Below are 15840 nucleotides of genomic sequence, written 5' to 3' on the forward strand. Positions count from 1 at the left end.
CTTGGAGGTTTGGCGTTTTACTCAGTCATTTGTGGCTTCTTCCAATTCTCATTTGCTTGACTAGTCTTCTAGTGATACTCTCTCTTGAATCATGGTGGTGTTCATCTTTTTCTTTTGGGTCTAGATTTCTCCCAGTATTTTATGCGATGCTAGTCTAGTGCTTAAGAATGTCTTCGTTTGTGTGTCTTTTGGAAAGTCTTTACTTCTCCTTCAGTTTTGAAGGCTGTAGTATTTTAGCTTGGCTGTCATCTTCTAGCAGAGCTTGAAGCACATCATTTCACATCCTCTGGAGTTTTAAAGCTTCCGGTGAGAAACTGGGTTTTGTTTATGATCAGTTTGTCTTTATCTGTGACTTGGATTTTCTTCTTCAAACCTTTAATTTCTCCTTTGTCTTGAATTTTTGTTATTTTAATTATAATGTGTCCTGGAGTGGTTCTTTTTTAGTCATGTCTCACTGGACTCTAAATGCTTCCTGATTTAGATCAGGATGTATATTAGAAAATACCTTGTTAGCTTTTTAAATTTTGAACAGTTATAAAAAGTTGCTATTTATTATAGTTCATGTGCAGGTTTTGTATGGGTATAAAACTTCCTATTTAGGTAGATTCCAAGGATTAACATGGTAAAAATAAATTTTGCTAATCACTTTTACTTAATGGCAAAGTTGTACTGGTGTCCTATAATGAGTGAAATTCCTCTTTCTTCACACCATTTCTGATAGGGCTAGTGTTACAGGTTTGGGGCATTTGGTGTGTAATGGGATTCTTCTTTAATAACCCAATTGCAATAAAGTATGATGCTGAGTGAGTTTTCTTTCCCTTTTCTTTTTGCAGATTTACCTACTGCCCATCTCTGGCAAGACTCCTCTTCATTCTTTTGATCTGATTTTGTGTCGCCTGCTTTCTTACCAGTTTGTAGACATTGTTTGTATAGTTTGGATACCAGAATTGTATTAGGTATTTTATAAAGGCTTTCTTCCCAGTATCCTTTCTCCTCACATCTTCCTAAGAATGTCTTTTACATAAGAAAAGTTGTTAATTTTAATGAAGTCTTAGATGTCAATTTTATCTTTTATAAGTCATGCTTTTGAGATTTTATCTTTTAAAAAGTCAGCATTAAATTGTAGGTCACCTAGATACTTTCCAACATTATTTTCCAGGCACCACACCACTCTGTGTTTTATGTTGCAAAATGCCATTTATCTTAACTTAATTTTTGTGACAGTTATAAGGTATGTATTAGATACATAGTTCTAAACGTGGGTTTCAGGTTTTGCTGTAGCACTATTTGTTGAGAAATGTATTTTTTTTCCCACTGAGTTACCTTTGGTTTCTGTCAAAAAAAAGCAACCATTTTTTTCTAAGTCTAATTCTGGGACTTTCATCTTCTTCTATTGATGCATTGATGTACTATTTTGTGATACATCTGGATTATTGTGAATTTATATTACAGAAAGTATTGAAGTTAGGTATTGTCTGTTTTTTGACTTTGTTCTTTCCCTCAGTGACTACATTGGCTATCTTGGGTCTACTGTTTTCTCACTCATCAAGTTATTGCCATTTATGTCCTTTTGTGTGCCTGGAGATTTGGTGTGGGAGAATGAGTTATTCTCTTTTGGTTAGGCTCTGCTAGTCAAGAACAAACCACAGACCTAGGGCCATCATAAAAGCTCTGCATCTGCCATACTCCAAGACCTCAGACTCCACCAGATCGCTACATCATCACATTACAGACCTTTCAGCCATGAGATTCCATCTGCTCCTCCACACTCTCCTCTTCCTTTTGGCCCTCTTACCTCCAGGTAAGTTGATGGCTAATTATAGAGGGGAAGGTCTTCAGTTTAAAAGTCTCTTCTGGTAGGTCAGAAATTAATTAATTTCACAGGTTCAGAAAACAATATCAACAGCTCCACTAAGATTATGTCAGAGTAAACTAGACATCCATTGCCATTAACCCAAATGCCAAATGCGATCACATTGTACTATATCCTTTCTTTGTGTCTCCAGGTTCCTTACAAGGCATGGGGAGTTCTCTGTAGATGCCTAAATCTTCTAGGACACTGGCAGGAACATCCATGATGACATCTACTCTGTCAGAAGAGAAGGATGGAATCTCATCAGGGAGACGGTCACAAAGACCTAGAAATTTGATGGAGGTGGGGGTTGGGGAGTGGGGGAGACAAACCTACCAAGTGATTATTTCCAAACAAGTGAAAAGTCTGAGAGTCCCTGTTGGCCAATAGGAAGTTATCGAGGGAGCTTATTGGCTTTGTAAAATGGGTCAAAATATAAACCAACAACTCCCTAAGTAATACGCTTTGTGAAAGTTGTTATCCATGAAAAATGCTTTGCAAAATAGACCATGGGATGAGAAGGGGACAACTACAGACTAATAATAAGCAAAGACACAACGTTGCAATGGCTTAGTGTGGAATGGGTTCATGTGCAATAATTGAAAACGTAAGATGGATGTAAAGAATGGCAAACAACTTCAAAAATTTAGTAGGCTGAACATGCATTAGAGGGATGTTAGAAGAGATATCACGATAAATCCAAAGAATAAATCAGAAAGGAGCTAACAAATACAAGAAAGGAACCAAAAGATCAACAAGACAGAAAAGGTGTTTATTGAAAGAATAGCATACTTCATAGTAATCTGGTAATATGGATCGAGAAAAGATTAGAACATACTTAAAATAGCTATTTCACAATAAGTGTTTCCAACACTCAAAGAAAAGCTGGAAGATTTATTATAAATGTGTGTAATATATCCACCTCCTCTTGTGAATTTGGGGATCTTTCTGCTGCAGTTCATTATATCAGTGATTTTATTAATCATATTCCTACTGGTTTATCACCATTAAGATACAAATACTTGAATGTTTATCTGGTCAAAACAAAACTGTCTTGCTTTTCCTGTTCCATTTTGTGGAAAAAATCATGATCTGTACTCTTGCTCTTGAAATCATCTCCTTTCATTCTCTTAAATCCTATCAAAACATTCCCCCTAAGCCTCCCACTCTGCTATTGAAATTGCTTTTGTCTTTACCACTCATTAAAAAAAAAAAAAAAGCTTCCTCTTCCTCCCCACAGAAGGCATTAATAATCACCTTGTTTGGCCAACCGGCCATTTATCATTGTTAACAGACTTTTCCAAAGTCAGCCCCTTCCCTCTTTATAATATTCAACCGAATATTCCAGAAGGGAAGCTTCACTTGATTTCTCAGTCTACCTCATGAATGGCTCCTCCTCAGTTTCTGTCGCTGCTTCCTCATCTTTTCGGTGATTTTGGAGGGGAGCCCAGGGCTCAGTGCCTGGTCCTCTCCTCTAGTCCAGCCATTCACTTGTTAAAGGACTTAGCTAGTCTCTTGGACTTTTCTTTAGAACTTGGAATGAACTTTAGTCTTGGAATGAACGATCCAATGGCACTCTCTATTTAGATGTTTGATTTCAAAATTAATATGTCTAAAATAGAACTCATATTTTTTTCATATTCCTCTATGAGTGGTTTCTGCCACTGGAGTGCTGTGGCCACCATGCCAGGGGGGGCCTCTTGGATCTCCACTTATCATCAGGGATTCTCTGTTGCTGTACCTCAAAGGGACTCTGTTGGAGTTCCTGTCTCTCAGGCTATTTCGGGTACCAGGTGCCTCATACCCACAGTGTGTCCTGTCTTCTGCTCTCATCAAATCTTACCAGTCTGTCTATGTGCCTGTTTGTAACTAAAGAGAGAGGAACTTTTTCTCTCAGCCCCCATGTTCCCTTTACAGGGGTGGAGGTTGTGATCTGTGACTCCAAGTAAGGTCTTAATAGTCTCCCATTAGACCTCAAATTGGAATAGCCCCTGCCGCGCCCACCACATGGAGTTGCCCTATGTATCTTATAAACAGTGGTTCTCAACCTTCCTAATGCTGCAACCCTTTAATACAGTTCTTCATGTTGTAGTGACTCCCCAGCCAAAAATTAGTTTTGTAAGTGGTAGCACATGTCTTTAATCCCAGCACTTGGGAGGCAGAGGCAGGCAGATCTCTGTGAGTTTGAGGCCAGCCTGGTCTACAGAGCCAGTTCCAGGACAGTCAAGGCTGTTACATAGAGAAACCCTGTATTGGAAAAAAAAAAAAAAAAAGCCAAACAAAACAAAACAACAACAAAAAACACATCGCCCTACCTTCAGATGTTCGTTTGAAATCTAGGACTCTCTTCTCATTCCTGCCAACGGGAGCTGCTTCTTTCTCCTGCCAATCAACCACACATGAAAACATCTGCCAGTCTCTTCCCTTTAGCTGGACAAACCTCAGTTAGTTTCCACTAAGTCCTCAGCTCCTGCAGTGAGCTCTAAACCCAGGATCTATTTTAAAAGCACTGTCCAACTTGTGCTCTTTCTTAGGAAGAGAACAATTGCTTTTGTAACTTTTTATATCCCAAACTGAGTAGCATTTATTTCTGCTCTTTCTGGATCTACAAATGTTGGAGAACACTTGTTAATATAATCAATTTAGTGGTATTAACACAGAATTTGAACTCAGCTCTGAAAACGGTCTACATTACATTGTTTCCTCCATGATCATTCTTTAGTGTTTTCTTTCTTGCATATGACTTGGTAAAGCATTTCAATTTTATTAAAGATGTATTTATTTTTATTTTATATGTCTGAGGGTTTGCCTGAATTTGTCGGAACACCACATGCATGCAGTACCCATGGAGGCCAGAGGAGGACATTGAATCCTCTGGAACTGGAGTTACAGATGGCTATGAGCTACCATGTGGGTGCTGGGAACCTAATCCAGGTCTTTGGGAGGAGCAGTCAATGCTTTTAATGTTGACCTACTTTTTTAGGCCCCTACTTAATTTTTTTCTTGGAAGGTGGAACTCCTGAGAACCCAATTCTACAACAATAGATAGATACTTTTTTGACATTTCTTTTACGAGCACACTTATATTTACCTTCATTTTTGCTGGGCCCGTGTTATAAATTATGTCTCAGAGTATTTGCTACCTTATATTTCTTTTTTCATGTTTATAATTAATTGGCATTTATAGAGTATCTCCTAAGTTCTGCCTTGATTGACTGGGGTTGTGTTTCTACATGACTTCTTATTGAAACCCTGGAAATGTTGACCCTCTTATGCTTTCCTTTTGTGATTTGCCATAGTTATATCAGTCTCTGGTTTCAGTGCTGCTGTCTGGGTAAATAATTTAAATATGTCTCTTTTTTCACAATTCTCCTCCTGTCACATTATATAATCTGTCATTAACATTTTGTTTGCTTTTTCAACATTTTCTGTCTATAGTTTATATTCTTCATGCTTGCCTATTCTTTCTCTCATCTATAGTATTTTCATGTTTTTTCTATGCCACCCCTGACACACGACAGGCACAGAAAACTGGTAGTCTATGACTAAGATACACTTAACCTCTGAAGTAGATGGTTCAGGACAAAACATGGAGAGAAAAAGCAACTCCTGCTTCCTTCCAAGTCGAACAAACATGAAGAAAGACCAGAATTCAGCTTGGAGCAGTGATTCCATGAAGATGGAGAGGAGGGCTTCCATCCACTCTCACACACACGTGATACTTATAACAATTGTTTAACCAAAGTATCCTGTGAGGGCCCCAGGGCCATTTAAGGATGCCCAGGAGCACAGTGGAGAAAAAAGGAAAGGAAAATCTTATTATTCACACAGAACGGGTTTCTGTGAGATTGGCACCCAAAGACTGCAAGAGATGGCCATGAGCGAAAATGAAAAGCAGACATCACCATTATTAGCGACACTCGTGGTCCTCAAGCAGCCTGCTCTGCAAAGGACACTGGTATCTTCTGCCATTGGGGTAACCGGTAACCAATTCTCCAGGGATATGGAAACAGAGAGATGATGCTCACCTTAGCCACCTCTACAAAGAAGTAGGCACCATTGTTTCACTCCAAGACTGGAGCTACCAACTCTCCTACCAGGATCATGTCTTTGATCATCAGTGTTGCAAACATTCCAACTGGGCCCAATACCAGAACCCAGCTCTTTTTCTTATTACCTATACTCACTCACTCCTCAAATACTGAGCCATTCATATATTGAGCTTCTTCACAAGCAGAGTTCATGAACTAACAGCTCTCTGCACATGCCTGTGTAGTCAGAAGTTTTCCTGTGCCCGCCTGGTCCTGCAGCCACTCAGACCCAAGTAAACACACAGAGGCTTATATTAATTATGAACTGGATGGCCTATGGCTCAAGCTTCTTGCTAGCTAGCTCTTATATCTTAAATTAACCCATTTCTATTAATCTATGTTTTGCAACATGTTCCATGGCCTTACTGATCTGTTGGCATGTTGTTCCTTGGGTGGCAGTCTGGCATCTCTCTCCTCTCTTTTCTTCTTCCTGTCTATCTGCCTATATTTCCTGTCTGCCTCTAAGCTACCTTGCCATAGGCCATATAGCTTTATTAATCAACCAATCAGAGCAACACATATTCACATCATACAGAAAGACATCCCACAGCACCTCTGCACCAGTTACTAAATCAGTCACCATAGTGAACTCACTCATGCACAGATTTTAAAGCCACTGTGGTGAGTGTCAAATGTACACCAGTGGTCAAAGTCTACCTGAAATGTAAAATTTATAGTCACTGCTATAAGGAGTTAACTTTCTCCCAGTGTATATCGGTACCACAGACACCAGCTCCAACACACAGACAGCCCCACCAATGGAAACAGTGATTCCACAATATGGACTAATAATATACAACCTCATGCTGTATAGCATTATATGTATATATCAATTAAAAATAATAAAATAGGAATATTAGCTTAGCATAGACTAGCACCACAACTGACTACCTTACTGTTTTCCTATGAAACCTCGATTCTGCCCCTCAAAAGGGAGAGAGGGAAAGAAGGCAAGAAAAAGTGAGAACAGTAAACGTTGAGACAACTGCCATAAGTGTCATGAAGGGAGATCAAGATCAGGTCAGGCAACCACACATTAGAGGTGTGAATCTTCACCTTACCGTGGTCCACAAGCCTGGTACAGCTTAATCCTGTGTTTAATCTCACCTGACTTATTCTGATCTGCTCCATCCATCCAAGTCTTAGTCTGGGTCTTAGACAGTTCTCGCTGTCCTGTGTGTTCTTTGTACTTTGACTGGGATAATTGCTTATTGTTTTCATGACCTCAGAAAGTGGTCTATGTCCATCTTACCAATTCTATCCCCCAGGCTATATCTGATTCATTACTGTATTATTTTGTCTGAAACATTTGCCACGTTTTGAATTACCTCATTACTCCATGGTTTGTTTGTTTGTTTTTGTTTTTTGTATGGTTAGATTTCCCAATCAATTGTAACCACTGTATAAATAAGGGACTCTTTATGTCATTTGTACTGTTCTATTATTATAAAGAAAAGTGTTTGGTGAGTAGCAAGAATGTGTTGACATTTTATATAAAAAGCCCATGAAGACATCAGTATACTTAGGGCATCTATTTTGTCTCTGTCCTCATTTCAGTCTGATATTTAACAAAGTAACGTCTGAAGCTTTATCTAGACTTTCCACATATTTGTAAGGAAATCAAGGAGAAAGCTGTGGATAAGTGAGCTGTTAGGAGAAGGGAGAGAGGGTCAATGTGGAGGAGCTGCAAAGGGGATCTTTGATCTGGCTTCCTTTCCTCACAGAAAGAGGTACTCAGCCCAGAATTATGATGTCCTCCCATGCAAGGTCATTGATGCTTTGGCATTTACACACTGGGCTAACTGCTTCCCTGGTTTCTTCTCTGCAGTTAGAAGTGGCTTTGGTGCTTCCGAGAGACACTGTCTCTATCTGGAGGGCATTTGCAGACGAGACGTTTGCAAAGTCATAGAAGATGAAATCGGTGCTTGCCGAAGAAAATGGAAATGCTGCAGGATGTGGTGGGTTCTCGTACCAATCCGACACCAGTTATCTTTTCAGACTACTAAAGAACCCTCAAGAGCAAGATCAAATAAAGCCATGGTGAACACCACGCAGAGAGGCTTGTGCCCCCAAAGCAATAGAATCTTCACACTGAATGCTTCCAGCTCTTTAACCAGATTCTAGTCAGCTTGCCAATAAAACTAAATATAGGTTTCAAATATGCTCGGATATCCTTTCTTTATGACATTTCCAAATTTAAGCAAATATTTAAATATGAGAACCTCCCTTTGAGCTGGAGAAATGGTTACTCTCCTGGAGAACCTGTGTTCAGTTTCCTAGCACCACAGGTTGGCTCATAACCATCTCTAACTCCAGTTCCAGGGATCCAACACTCTCTTCTGACTTCACAGGTACCAGACATACACAAGTTACACATACATAAATACATGCAGGCTAAATACAAATAACATAAAATAAAACTAAGAACAATTTTTAAATCCTATTTCCAGGCTGGGCAGTTGTGGCACACGTCTTTAATCCCAGCACTCAGGAGGCAGAGGCAGGCAGATCTCTGTGAATTTGAGGCCAGCCTGATCTACAGAGGGAGATCCAGGATACCTGGGACTATGCTGAAAAACCTTATCTGGAAAAACCAATACTTTTTTTTTAAATTAAAAATGTTTTTCCAACTATAATCGAAACTCAATAGATTAACAACTGGCAACAATGAAGATAGAAGTCATCGTTAAATCTACAAATGGAACAAATAAATTAAAAACAGGACATGGAGGGTTTCCAGATCATATCAGAGTGGAGAGAAGAGATCACTAGGGAGAGGGGAGAGGACTGGCGTAAGGCCAGGAGAAAATGATTTGGCATAATACATGAAGACGTCAAGTGTATGAAATGAATCAGAAACATGGGAAAGTAGAAAGGAAAACGGAGAGGATGGAGAGAGGAGAAGGAAGGAGAGAGAGGGAGAGAGACAGAGACAGAGACAGAGAGAGACATAGAGAGACAGAGACAGAGAGAGAGAGAGAGGCTGAAAATGAATGGAAGAGGCTAAAAAACCTTCCAGCTTCATTAATCAATAGAAATAGAAATTTTAAATTAATCAATAGAAAAATAAAATTTTTATTGATTAATTTAAATTTTTTAACCCATTTTTTGTTTAAATTTAAAAATTTTAAATTTTTACTTTTTAAATCCTTCAAAAGTAGAAGTTCAAAGCTAACAGTTTGACGTTTTGCTCCTCTGAACACACGGCGTGGTCATTTACAGATTATGTACGCCTTACACTTACCCAGACAAACAATATTCCCACCAAGAACTAACACTTTACTGTAAATCTGGTAAAGTGCTGTAGGCACAGGCTGTCGGTGCCCTTCCTGATACAGCCTCCTCCTCTGACTGTGTCTCTCCACAGGTCTCATTTACCTTAGCTGAATGTAGCAATACCTCCCTCTGGCTCAGGCCTCAACGCAGAAGTGGATTTGTAAAGGATTGTCTCCGACTATTAATTCATTGATTGATTGATTGATTGATTGATTTTTATGTGTGGGGGTTATTGTCTGTGTGTATGTCCATGCATCATGTGTGTCCAGTGCCTGCAGAGGTCAGAAGAGGTAGTTGATCCTGGAACTGGAGTTACAGAAAGTTGTGAGGGGCAGTGTGGGTGCTGAGAATCAGATCTGGGTCCTTTTTCTTTTACATTTATGTTATGTGTTTTTAACATCACGTATCTTGATCCCATTCATTCCTTGTCCCTTCGCATCTGCTCTCTGCCACTGCACATCAATCCCCCCCCCAATAAAAAAAATTCAAGTGAAAAAGGGAAGAGAATAAAATGAGAAATTTTTAAAAGGGAAGGAATTAAAACTTTCGTTATGGAAGCTGCAGTGTGACCCAACAAGTCACTCCATATACCCCTTTGACCACATCTCTACCTGCAAGCGTTCATTGCAAAGAGTCATTGGTCTGGTTCGAGGCCCCTGGTCAACATTACGTGTTCGATGCTGGGACCACACTAGGACTCTTCCTGGACATCCAGCTGCCGCCCTGTGTTGTGGAGATCCTGTAACTTCGGGTCTGCGAGTCATAACCCTGGGCCTGGGCATCTGTAGGGTTGGTCTGCCAGATGGGAAATGGGGACAGTTTTCCCATGGTCACAGTTTCAGGACTGGCTCACCTGCACCTGCGCTAACTGTGTGGCTCTCTCGTGTGGTCAGTACGCTTAATCTCAGAGCTGTCTCTCTAGCTGCCGCCTCACGGCCAGCATCTTCAAACACCCTTCCTCTTTCCTCTCCTACACCTACACTTTTCCCACTTCTGCTTCATAGCATCAGAGTGCCTGTGCCCTGCTATTCCAAGACAGACATTCTTTAAAGTAAACTCGAATCCTCTTGTTTTTCTTCACATTATTTCTAACAGGTAAACTTTTCACTCATTGTAATTCATGTCTCAGAAATATACCTATCTAAAGAAAACCATGGGAAAACATCTATGAGGCCAGGATCAGTTTGCATTCACTGCAAAATCTAAGACTGGCAGTGTCAAGTAGTGGAATTTATTTGGTCAAAAGAATTGCATTTCAAGTACAATGAATCAAAAAAATCCCTATAATGTGTTCCACACAGCAAATTCAAGAGAAAATTTTTACAGGAAATATTTATCAAACCTGGATTTGGCAAATGCATCACTGGCTGAATCGAAATCCTCAATCAAAAGCTCGTGGGCAGTAAATCTACCCTGCTCAAAGCCGATGAACTCCAGCAGAGGGCGCTGCAGACTGCTCCAAGAATCCTGGAGCTTTCTAGGGTTTAACTTTTATCAAGACCCTGAATAGTTTCTTCTACATTCAAATCTGTCATTCTTGGGGCTCAGCGGGGAGCAGGCAAGTCCACAGCAGACGAATGGAGACCACCTGAAGGGTGAGACAGTCTGTCCTGCCTGATGGGCGAATCCATTCCTGATCCAAGGGTCTCCCCTCTGTTTCTCTGGGTGTCAGCTAGAGGAATGAGAGCTAGTGAACAGCCAGGCCCCCTGCCCTTGTTCTTAGTCTCCCTCCCTTACCCCACCTCCAGCCCGCAGCAGACAGGAGCCTGGAGGAATGGCAACAAGGGTAATTCTCCTTGTCAGGACCGCTCTTCCCCGGTGCCCTCTGTGTCTGCACTGGTGAATCTGCGTTGGCTGGCAGAGCGGTTTCAGTGCGATTCAGCACAGGCTTCGAGCTGCTGTGTTCCTGGAGGGCTTTCCAGCGGTCCGGGGAGATTTCTTCGGTTGCTGTATTCTCCCGGTGTCCCTGTGGCTCTGCAGTTTCCATGTGAGAGCCTCCGTTGATCTTTCTCTGCTGGGTTTTCTCAACCTGATATTCAGGGGCCAAGAGCCTTATTTACTCTGCCTACCGGCGCAGTGACACTGTCCTTTTTGAGATCAGTCTGCTGGATGTCGAAGAGCACACAGGCAGCCTCCTCAGGACAGAAGTCACATCACACCTTGCCACCTTAGAATCATCCGTCTTATACCACCGCCATTGCCAGCTTTGACAAAACGGAAGTAACGTCCTCTGAGACAAGTCACACCGACATGGACCATCACAGCGTAGAGGGTATACACCAATGGTCTTCTATTCGGTTCTGACATGAATGGCTGCAGGTCAAGGTACTCAGGTACCCACTCCCCCGACACTTTGTCACCCGTGAAGTCTAAGAAGCCTTTCAACATCAACAGGAGGCACGTTGCACAGACAGGGGTCTTGGAAGCGACATCATTTTCCTGACAACTGTCTCAAAGACAGGCATTTTCTGCACACAGCTCTTCAGCCTGCGCTAAAGTCTCCAAGGCTTCGTTCACACTCGGAGCCGTTTTGATATCCAAGCGGAGATTTAGGAAGGAGTCGAAGGTGCTTGAAGGCAGAGAAGACCTCTGGGATCTGAGATCTCTAGGAGCCTCCAAATGTTTCGCGGACCAGTGTGCTGCCCTTAGAGGCCCGGTCCCCAGTGCTTGCTCCCTCGAGGCAGGAGGTGCGCATGGCATTCAAGCTGAATATCAGAAACACCCGAGCATCCTTCTTGTGAAGGAAGGCAGGCAACTTGAGTGAGTGCCGGATGACATCCCTGGAGTGGAGGAGACTCTGGGTCACACGAGTGTCCATACCACACACCATGCAGCCTCCCTGATGTCAGTAGATCTGAGAGTGCTCCTGGGACTGCAAGTAGTTAGCAAGAGATGCTATGTGTCCTATAATATCAAACTTTCAGCCAAGATCTAATTCTTCTTGTAAAAATAAATGAACACATCCATCTCAGTATATAAATTTGCTTTGTCATTAATAAATGGTAATATATTATATATGTATGTACATAAAGAATTGCTTTTAAATAAATTTCTTTTTTAAAATGTTCTGGTTGGGTTTTGTCAACTTCACACAATCTAGAATCATTGTGGAAGAAGAATGTCAATTGAGAGATCGAGGCCATCGCATTTCCTGTGCGGTTTGTTAAATATTGATTGATATGGGAGGGCCAAGGCCACTGAGGGCCATGTCATAGTGTACTGGGAAGATGATCCTGTGTGGCATTAAAATGGTGAGCAAGTCCAGGCTAGCCAGCCAGCAAACAGTGTTCCTCCACGGCCTCTGCTTCAGTTTCTATGCCCAGGTTCCTCTTTATGAGAGTCTGTAACCTGTGAGCGGGGATGATAGACTCTTTCCTCCCTGGCAAAGTTGCTTTTAGTCATGATCTTTATCACAACCACAGAAAGTTATACTAGGACAGAAATTGGTACCAGAGAGTAAATTAATGCCATGGCAGACCTGACCAAGTTGTCATGGGAGGATCGTGAAGGATTTTAGAACTCTGCGCTTGAAAAGCTGCTATGTGTTCAGAGCTTAATGAGCTCTTGTGGGAATTTGTAAGATTAAAGCTGGGAGCAGAGCAGACGATGGAGGCCTGGCTGTGAAGTTTCAGAGGGAGATTCGAGAGGCCCTTAAAGACTCTACTGGGGCCTCTCATGTGATATTTTGAATTAAGGATCTGTCTTCTGGTCACTGAGGCTGAAGAGTCAGCTGTGATTAAGAGCCCAGCATCATAAGAGTGAAATCTTCTGGGAGTTAATTCCTCACAGTCGGCATGCAGAAGTCATGGTCAAAGTGGGCCAAGGTTGTCTCTGGCTGGCATCTGAAATTAGTAACATGTGAGAGTTCCCCAGGTGTACTGATTTTGAAGGCATGAAGGGGTCATGGAGATCAGCTAAGGCTTGGCACTGTGAGAGGCCATTAGTAAAGTGCAGCCTCAGTTGGAAGCCAGGATTGCAGGGAACATAGAGAAAATTGAGACTTAGTGCCACCTGGCCGGGTCAGAGTCCTGAAGAGAGCGCAGGAGAAGTTACTGGTTAAGGCCGCAGGGAAAACCCAGCATTTTGGAGATGCCAGTACCATTGAAGAGCCACAAAGAACAGCGGCAGCTGTGGTATGGGGATGCCCTAAGCCTATGCGATGAGTTATATGTGCTGTGGATGGGAGAGCCAGAGAGGTGGAGCTGTCCAAGACCTCTGGCTCCCAGAGGACGATGCATGGATTCCGGAAGTGGGCCATTGAGCTACAGTAATTAGTATTGTAGGAGTTCTGTTTTGCTTTGCTTTGATTGTAGCTGTGCCTTGGTTCTTCCATCTTGGCATAAGAAGTGTGTAATTTATTTCTTATTTCATAGGAGCCCACAGTTAAGAGACTTTGAATTTTTAGAGACATTTTGGATTCTTTAAAGAGACTGGATTTTTAAAGCATTTCAATTTTTAAAGACAGTGGTGACTCTTCAAAGTTGGATTTTTAAAAAAAAATTTTTATTAAAAGATTTTCTATTCATTTTATGTATCAACCACAGATTTCCTTGTCTCCCTTCTCCTACCTCCCAGCCTTCCCCCTAAGGCATCCCCATTCCCACCCCCTCCAAGGCAAGGTCTCCCCTGGGGAGTCAGCAGAGCCTGGTACATTCAGTGGGGGCAGGTCCAAGACCCTCCTCCCTGCACCCAAGGCTGTGCAAAGTGTCTCATCATAGGCACTAGGCTCCAAAAAGCTGGCTCATGCACTAGGGACAGGTCCCGGCTCCACTGGGGGCCTCCTAAACAGTTCAAGCTAAACAACTGTCTCACTTATCCAGAGGCCTAGTCCAGTACCATGGGGGCTCCTCAGCTATTTGGTCCACAGTTCATGTGTTTCCGCTAGTTTGGCTAGTTGTCTCTGTACTTTTTCCAGTCATGGTCTCGATATCTCTTGCTCATAGATCCCTCCTCTCTCTCATTGATTGAACTCCTGGAGCTCTGCCTGGGACCCAGCCGTGAATCTCTGCATTTGCTTCCATCAGTCACTAGATGAGAGTTCTATCATGACAGTTAGGGTGTTCGGCCATCTGATCACCAGAGAAGGTCAGCTCAGGCACCCTCTTGACCATTGCCAGTAGTCTATGGTGGAGTCATCATTGTGGATTCTGGGGACCTTCCCAGCACTCTGCTTCTTCCTATTCCCATGGTGTCTTCATTTATCATGGTATCTCTTTCCTTGTTCTCCCACTCTGTTCCTGATCCAGCTAGAACCTCCTGCTCCCCTAAGCTCTCCCCACCCCACCCCGACCCTTGTCCTCCCTGGAATGGTTTTACATTGTGGATATTGGCATTAACATGAAACCCTGAGGATAGACAAGAGAGGAAAGGTTGATGTGATGGTGATGGACTGGGTATGTTAAGTTGACAAGGGGGTTGTCCTGGTTGGTTTTTAACACAAGGAAACGTCAGCTGGGGAAATAAACCTCAATAGAGAGAATGCCTTCACCAGACTGATGACATTGTGATCAGGACTGATGGGGGAGGACCCAGTTCACACTGGGAAGTGCCACCCCTGGAAGGTGGTACTGAGTGGTAAGGCAGGCTGAGCAAGCCATGGGGAGCAAGCCAGTTGGCAGCACACCCACGGTCTCTGCTTCAGCTCTTGCCTTGAGATCCTGCCTTGACTTCCCTCCATGATGGACTACTAGCTGTAAAGTGAGACAGACCTTTTCATCCCCAAGTCACATTTGTTTATGGTATTTAACAGAGCAACAGAAAGCAAACTAGGCCAAAAATGAATACTTATTTTTGTGTGTGGCACATGCACAGATGTGTACATGTTCATGCATGTGCACATGTATATGCAGGTAGACATGCACATGGAGGTTGATATGTACATGTTCATGCATGTGCACATGTATATGCAGGTAGACATGCACATGGAGGTTGATATTAGGTGTCTACCTTATAAATACATTTCTTTATGACTTATTAATACATGTGTGACTTGCATACCTACTTTTTTATACCTCTGAAGCCATGTACAGATTTCTAATGTGAAAAGGGTCATGAGTGGGCAAGTTTAAGAAGCCATGCCCTAGGTGACGGCTTCTCTTCATGAGGCCTGCAGAGATCAGATTCCCAGCCCTATCCCGTTCTCTCCTCTGCCTCTTCTCCCACACTATCATGTGTCCTGGGCCTCTGCCCAGCCCAGATTTCTTCTCTGAACTTCAAGTCTAGATCTCAAATACCCCAAACTCAGCATGGCCAACACTGGCCTTCGTCACCCTCTGAGACCTGCTCCTTAACTCGCCCCGTGGTGGGAGCTGGCCTGACCCTTGTGTGCACTGCTCACTCATCCCTGATAGTCCCCGTCCTGGCCTCACCCACTCCATCCGCAGTGTTCCAGACACCTCTGAAACTTGCCTTCAATCTTCAGCTCCGATGCTGCCACTGGTCTCAAGACCTTGGCCGCTGTGTGCTCTTGGAGGACTCTCTTCCCACTGACTCTCACCAAAGGCTTCTTTAACAAAGCTGGCAGAGGGACCTCAGATGACACATCTGCGTGACTGCTTCAGTTGGCCTCCGCTTGTGTCATGCAAGTTGATAGTGTTTGCTGGCACTGACCCTGGAATCGGT

At 42.7% G+C, this 15840-nt stretch overlaps 1 pseudogene; it reads left to right on the plus strand.

Annotated features, from left to right (window-relative positions):
• Positions 1–1666: 1666 nt before the first annotated feature.
• Positions 1667–8104, plus strand: LOC114693883 (annotated as a pseudogene).
• Positions 8105–15840: the final 7736 nt, after the last annotated feature.

Source organism: Peromyscus leucopus, unplaced genomic scaffold (assembly GCF_004664715.2).
Source record: "Peromyscus leucopus breed LL Stock unplaced genomic scaffold, UCI_PerLeu_2.1 scaffold_243, whole genome shotgun sequence".
Lineage (NCBI taxonomy): Eukaryota > Metazoa > Chordata > Mammalia > Rodentia > Cricetidae > Peromyscus > Peromyscus leucopus.